We start from the raw sequence: 7,728 nt of genomic DNA on the forward strand, positions 1-7,728 counted from the left end.
TTTACTTAGTTTAATCATCACTATCTAAATTATTGATTTTTTACATCAGATTGTGAATTTATAATTTTGAAATTAATTGGTTAAGCTTATACGGTCCATGTGGAGACGATAACTCATTTTACTTACTTATTACTTGAACGACTGTGTACACTTACACAAATCCTATTACAAGTTTTTGGCATTGTTGCTGGGGACTGTTATCTTAATCATTTTTGTGAAATTATTCCTTGCAATTTGTTTTTTATTTTATTTTTATTTAATTTCTAACTTTACTAATTAATACTTTCATTTTTTTTCTTTTCTTTCCCTTTATTATTATTTTATTCTTTATTCTTTAGTTTTTTGTGATTTTCTTTTCAGGTCGTCATGAGCATAGATTGAATCATTGATTTACTCCCTGTAGACTCTGAAACTGAGTGGGCATTTAGACAAAAAAGACGAGAAAAATTAGCCCGGAGACAAGTTGCAGAAACGGGCCTTGAGAATAGAAATGATGTTCAAGGGAATGGAGCTGCTAATGCTCGAAACCCAATCCTTATTGTTGAAGATAGGGACCGACCCATAAGACAGTATGTCATGCCACTTCTTAATGAACTAAATCTGAGAATTACGAGATCAGAGATTGAGGCACCACATTTTGAATTGAAGTCTGTGATGTTTTAGATGCTTCAAACAATAGGCAAATTCAATGGAATGCCTACAGAAGATCCACATCTTCACCTTCGATTGTTTATGGAGGTGAGTGATTCCTTCAAGATAGCCGGTGTAATTGAAGATGCACTGAGGTTGAAGTTGTTTCCATACTCGTTACAAGATCGAGCATGAGTATGGTTTAATTTATTGCCATCCAACTCAATTTCTACTTGGCAAGAATTAGCTGAATGCTTTTTGGTAAAGTATTTCCCACCTAGAAAAAATGATAAGTTGCGAAATGATATCACCACTTTTCAACAATTGTATGACAAGCCCTTATACGATGCGTGGGAAAGATTCAAGGAGTTACTACGTAGATGCCCTCATCACGGGATTCCATATTATATCTAGCTGGAAACATTCTATAATGGTCTCAACGTACACACAAGGTTGGTGGTATATGCTTCTACGAATGGTGCTCTCTTGTCAAAGTCTTATAACGAGGCTTACGAAATAATCGAGAGAATAGCTAGTAATAATTACCAGTTGCCAACAAATCAAGCAACTTTAGGAAGACAAGTAGTCAGAGTACATGAAGTAGACGCCCTTACTTCACTCTCATATTAGGTATTATCTATCTCTTCAATGTTGAAACAATTTACTACTAATGGTTTAAATCATGTTGCAGCTTAGCCACCAATCCACTACCAAGGAAGTGGATCGAACAACACTTACATGCAGCGCAAATCAAATCAACCTCTTGGTTTCAATCAACAAGTTCAAAACCCATCGCAAGTTGAGCCTTCAAATGATTTGGAGAACTTGTTAAAGAAATAAACTGTTAAAAATGATGCCTTGATTCAAGGCCAATCAACCTCTTGGTTTCAATCAACAAGTTCAAAACCCATCGCAAGTTGAGCCTTCAAATGATTTGGAGAACTTGTTAAAGAAATAAATTGTTAAAAATGATGCCTTGATTCAAGGCCAAGCAACAACATTGGAGAATCTGGAAAATCAAGTGGGACAATTAGTTAATGAGCTTAGAAGCAAACCTCAATGTGTTGTACCAAGCAACATAGAAAATCCTCTATCAGTCGAATCTTCTAATCTTGAGAACTTATTAAGAGCATACATGGAGAAGAATGATGCAACTTTGAGAAATTTAGAGAACCAGATAGGGCAGCTAGCCAATCAACTTCAAAATAGACCACAAGGAGTTTTACCTAATAACATGGAGAACCTAATAAAATCAAGGAAGGAGAATTGCAAAGCAATCAATTTACGAAGCGGAAATATTTTTGAACCCAAAAAGGTTGAGGTTGAAGATGAACCTCCTCAGAAAGAGGAACTCAACCCACAGTTGAAATTCCTACACTAGAGAAGCCAAATTCTACAAATTCTGAAAAGGTAAAATCTAAACTAGTGAATTTTGATAAGCTAACCTCTTCATTAGATGCAGAAATATAACCTTGGAAGAGTTTTCCAATCCAAGCCAAAGTTCCACAACCTCTATATCCTCAAAAACTCCACTAACATAAATAGGGTACTCAATTTAAGAGAATGTTGGATGTGTTGAAACAGCTACGTATCAATATCTCATTGGTAGAAGCTTTGGAGCAAATGTCAAACTATGCGAAAGTTATGAAGGATTTCTGTCTAATAAGAGAAGGTTTGGGAATTTGAAACTGTAGCCCTAACTATAGAGTGTAGCCTATTTTTTCTGAACAAGTTGCCTCATCAATTGAAGTATCCAAGAAGTTTTATCATACCTTGCAATATTAGAGAATCCTATTGTGGTAAGGCTTTGTGCGATTTGGGATCGAGTATCAACTTAATTCCTATGTCTGTGTTTAGACGATTAAGTATTGGTAAGGCCAAACTGGCTACAATTACACTTCAATTGGTGAATCAATCTTTAGCATACCCCGAAGGAAAGATCAAGGATGTCTTGGTTCGTATTGATAAATTCATATTTCCTACTGACTTTATAATCTTAAATTTTGAAGCAGATAAAGAAGTACCAATTATCTTAGGAAGATCATTCCTGGAAACCAGCAGAACGAGAATTAATGTATAGAAAGGTGAACTCACTATGCAAGTTAAATATGAACAAGTAACCATTAATGTACTCAAGGACCTAATATCTTTTGATGAGGTAAAGTATTGTTTTACTGTCTCAACAAAATATCCATTGATTCCCAATAATCCATTGGAAGGTATTTCATATGATTCTTCACATCGAGCTGAGGATGATACATGTTTGGAAGCTAACTTGGAAGAATTCAATTCAAAAGTTTGGTTCGAGTCATTCGAGCTATCATCATATGAGTACAAGCAACCCAACCCATCAAGAGAAGAGCCACCCAAGTTAAAGTTAACTATTTTGAAAAGACACGAGAAAGGTATTGAGTGGACTATTGCAAATACTGAAAAGGGATCTATCAAGGGACAGAAGAGTTTGATTCAATCTCGAGTATTTGATTTTGGGAAACTCGAGTCTTAATGGTTAAAAGAAAGGATCATGGATCCCATCTATGACATTCAATGGGTAGGACTTGTACCAAAGAAAGAAGGTATAACGGAAAATGAGCTGATTTTGTTAAAGATAATCATGGGTAGGCAGATTTGTACGAATGACAAAAAGTCGAGCAAAGTAAAACAGAAAGACCATTTCCTGCTACTATTTTTCGAGAAAATATTGAATATAATTTCTGGGCAACATTATTCTTCTTTCTAGATGGATATGGTTGGTATGATAAATGGTCGTTTGACATCGCCTTTGTTAATGACAATCATAAATAACTTTGAGGGAGTCCTCTTCACTCTCTCTGTCGTTAATTTATTTTCAGTTTGTTTCCTTTCTCTCTTATTTGGATAAATGACATGCTTAGAAATTATTTTTCTTAAATTAGTACATTTAATTAATTATGTCTAAAGAGATTGAAACTTAAGCGAGACCATTATGACCCTTCCAACCTTTCTTGGGAATTAATTTAATGTAATCTTTTGAGAAGAAATTTTCTAATTAATTTTGAAATTTTTATTTTCATTTTAATTTTTCTTTTTAATTTTATTTTTATGTTCAATAAGGCCTGAAACAACATAGAGAAGAAATTCATCCATATTTCAGTCCATAAGGGTTCCCCAAAACCCTAATTTTTGCCACCACTTTTCCCTCCATACATACTTATCGCTCAAGTCACTTAAGTAGCTAAAATTTTGCTACAAGTTTGCCCTAATTCATTGCTATATAAACCCCTCTCTACCACCATATTTTTCACAATCCTTCAAGCAATTAGCTTAAACCTTAGCCACTCATTCTTTTCCCTCTTAGGTGTCGGCCTAAATCCCAAAATATTTCCCCAAATTCCTCCCATTATGGCAAAACCCTAGCTTATTACCACCACACACCTATTGTCGCCGCAAAACACCTTGATTCATCCATTGCCGAAATTTTGCCTATTTTTCAGGAAAAATCACCATGTCTTGCAAAAGAAATAGATCTTCCAAGACCTCTGCCAAAAATCCCATTGTGATTCAAGATGAGGAAGTGAAAGAAAGGTTTGATTCCATCTTCAAGAATCAACTTATGATGTCGGAAAAAGGTTTCAACTTGGAAAGCAATGATAAAATGGTCGTGCCTTTGTCAATCCAAAAGATATTTAATGCCCTCAATTGGAACTATTTTTGCGATGCACGATCATTGCCTGAAGAGGATTTAGTTCGAAAGTTCTATGCCAATTTAACTAAGCCAGATGCTACTGAAGTTCTTGTTCGCAAGAAAAACGTACCCCTAACTTCTAAGCCCATTAATGATTTGTTTAACCTACCTAATGTTAAAGATGAGTATTTTTTCATGATGAAAAATATAAATTGGGATTTTCTTCAACAATCGCTTAATGTTGTGACAAATACGGGATCCCAATGGATTATAAGGAAGTATGGTAGTCATTCTTGTTGAAGGTAATATTTAAAGCCATTGGCTAAGGTCTATCAATGTTGGGAAAGATCATTCTTAAAGAGATCCATGATTGTGCCAGAAAGAAGACCGGAAGTGCTTACTTCCCATCATTGATCACTTTATTTTTCTTAAAGGGCCAAGTTAGAACAAAAGGAAACCTGAAGGGCTTGTATGTTCAAGGTTGCATCACAGCCCATGATCTTGAGAGATTAGTGGAGAATGCCCATGAACTGAACCCACCTAACCTGAGTGAACCAACAAAACTAGAAACTGATGAGTTATTGAATGAATCTGAAACGGAGGCTAACTCAGTTACTGAGGCAGAAGAAGTCGAATCTGAGGAAAAACCGAACAATCCAGAACTGATAAAGGGACCAAAAGTCTCTAAACCAAGAGAGGAGTCGAATGTTGATAAGCCAATTGAACCAAGTGTTGATCCTAAGTTGCCTATTCCTATGCCCACTTCTTCAATCACTGTGAAGAAATCAGAATTGTCAATTATGATGGATATGATGAAATTTATGCATAACCAACAACAGGCTTTATTAGAAATATGCAAAAGTTAGAGATGATTCTATAAGAAATACTTTTACAAATATTTCTAACAATTTTGTTCTTGAGTTCCCAGATTATATCATCGAATCATGGAAGGAAGATAAGAATGCAAGCGAGGACAAAACATCAAAGAAGGAAGACGAGAAGGATAAGTCAAAGAAATAAAATTGGGGAATTCTTATATTTAGTTTTTATTTCTTTTTAGGTTTTTATTTTTATTTCCTAGTTAGAATTTTTACTTTCACATAATAAAATAGCAAGCATGAATAAAATAAGCTCAATGCCTCTTCAATAGAAAAAATACAGTGATGTTGTAATGGGAATGAACATGTCTAGGATTGGATCGTGGAGAAAGTTTTGTTACTTAAGCAAACTTTATGACTCACCTCTCTTTTCTTACAACCCTACCTTGTGTTCAGTTTTCATTCATTACTCTGTTTTCGCAATGAGAACATTGTCTTTTTTAAAGGGGGTAAGGCATTTCGTACAAATTTTTAATAAGGTATTTCGCATGAATTTTAAAGTATGTCTCAATCTTTTTACTTAAGTATGTTGAAACAGATGAATGTTCAGAAATAATTTTTGCTCATAAGTATGTTCAAATGCAAGCATGATTTATGATTTTATCTAAGTTATTCATATGTTATCTTGAGTGATGGAATGCTTGTATGATATTTATTCTTATATAGTATTTTCCATGAATTTTGATTTCTTTAGAAATAGACATGTATGAAGATTTAAGTCTTTAGAATTGACTTAGTAACTTTCTTTAGGCAAAATCCTAGTAGGTATAAGAATCTAATATGCTATAGGCACACATTCTTTGGATCATTTGAGCCTTTCAAGCCGACCTTATTAAATTAACCCTTGAAACTTAATCTTTGAGCTTAAATGTCTGCTTATTGCAAAGTACCTAAATTATAAGCCACATTACCATCTTTTTATTTTATTTTATCATATTCTTTTGCACCTACCTTAACTAAATTTGTCTTGCTGATCAAAGTTTGAGGAAAAATATGAAAAGATGTACATGTTCTTCACATGTTTAAAAAAAATAAAATGAATGTAAGTTGTTCAAAAGAATAAAAAGTAAAAAAAAAATTGTTGAAATTCTCAAAAATAAAGAGCAAAGTTTGCTCAAAGTCTAAAAGGTCAAGGTTGAGCATGAGCTCAAAATAAGTTGGGGGTGTTTCAAAGACCCAATTTTATGAAGGTTGTGACACAGAAATATCCAAGACAAGTTAGGCTTAAAATGATTGAACCTCAAAATTCACTTCTCTTTATCCCTACCTTTAGCCCAGCCCTATTACAACTTAATAAAAGACCTATTGATTGGATGATTATACAGACTACATTAGTAGAGAGGAATTACTAAGCTCAACTTCTGAAGACCACTAATTAAACCTTGGGATTTCTATGTTTCGTTGATAATGAAAGCATATTGATTGGTGAATGTTATGTACAACTTTGAAAATGCATGTGAACTATAATTCATGTTAACATTATGACGAGCTTAGTACAAAGTTTGGAAATAATATTTTCATTCAAGCTACTTATTAATAAAAGTATTTTTGAGCATGATTTTGTTCATGCATGATTATGTGTGAAGATTGATGCTGCTTTATTCATTTTTTGTAAAATTGTCTTAGCAAAATTTGTATTGTGTATGAACATTACTCTGGAGGAGCAATGGTTTAAGTTTGGGGGTGTGTAAACTCAAAATTATATAGGGTTTTTCTATATAATTTTACCACCTTTTTACTAAATAAATATGTTTATCTTGAGTAATTGTTATTAAAATAAGTGAATTTTACTTAATTAGTAATATTGGGCAATAATTTATCATGTGAAATTGTGCTTAATTACATGATTTTTTTACATATTTTATATTCTTTCATATTAACTTATTAATATGTTATTTTTCACTATGTAAGAGGACCATTGAAGATGTGATTAATGTGAATGAAACATGGACATGCACAAATTATTTCAAGTAGATGACAGGACCATGCAATTTGGGTCATGAGGTTGATAATTTGACCCAGTAAAAGAGGTGCAAAAACATGGACATGTCTGCTACATTATGGGACTGAGGAATTGTCCAACGAGGGGGAACTAAAACCCAATTACGGTACAAGTAGATGACAGCTTAAAAGCAAGCTTTGGGGTATTTAATTGAAGGTTCTTACAGTTGGAAAATAATCATAAATCAACCCAATTACTTCACTGTTGAAACCTTCCACCCTAAGGCTATTAATAGCCTTCATTTAAATTCAAAATTAGCAGACTCGGTCATCCCCTTCTCCTTGAAATATGGCAAGCCATGTGTGATAGAAAAAGAAGTAATTCAAATGCTATTTTTAGCAAACTCTGCCCCTTACTTTCACCTATAAATACCATGCACCTATCATTTCTCAAATCATCCCTGACAACTCATTTCTCTTCTCTCATTAGCATTTTCTCTACATTTCATTTTCCTTTTCCTTTCCCTTCGATAGCCACCATTTTCTTTCCCATGCTTTAGCCACAAAAGCTTTGTCAAAAGCATTCTTTGGCCGGCCACCTTAGGAGCTCCTTAA

General features: G+C 33.8%; 1 non-coding gene across 1 annotated transcript; it reads right to left on the reverse strand.

Annotated features, from left to right (window-relative positions):
* Window positions 1-922: 922 nt before the first annotated feature.
* Window positions 923-1,028, reverse strand: LOC128036383 (small nucleolar RNA R71). Its single transcript, XR_008193180.1, has one exon. It is a non-coding gene; the product is annotated as a small nucleolar RNA R71 (small nucleolar RNA).
* Window positions 1,029-7,728: the final 6,700 nt, after the last annotated feature.

This window comes from Gossypium raimondii, chromosome 13 (genome assembly GCF_025698545.1).
Source record: "Gossypium raimondii isolate GPD5lz chromosome 13, ASM2569854v1, whole genome shotgun sequence".
NCBI lineage: Eukaryota > Viridiplantae > Streptophyta > Magnoliopsida > Malvales > Malvaceae > Gossypium > Gossypium raimondii.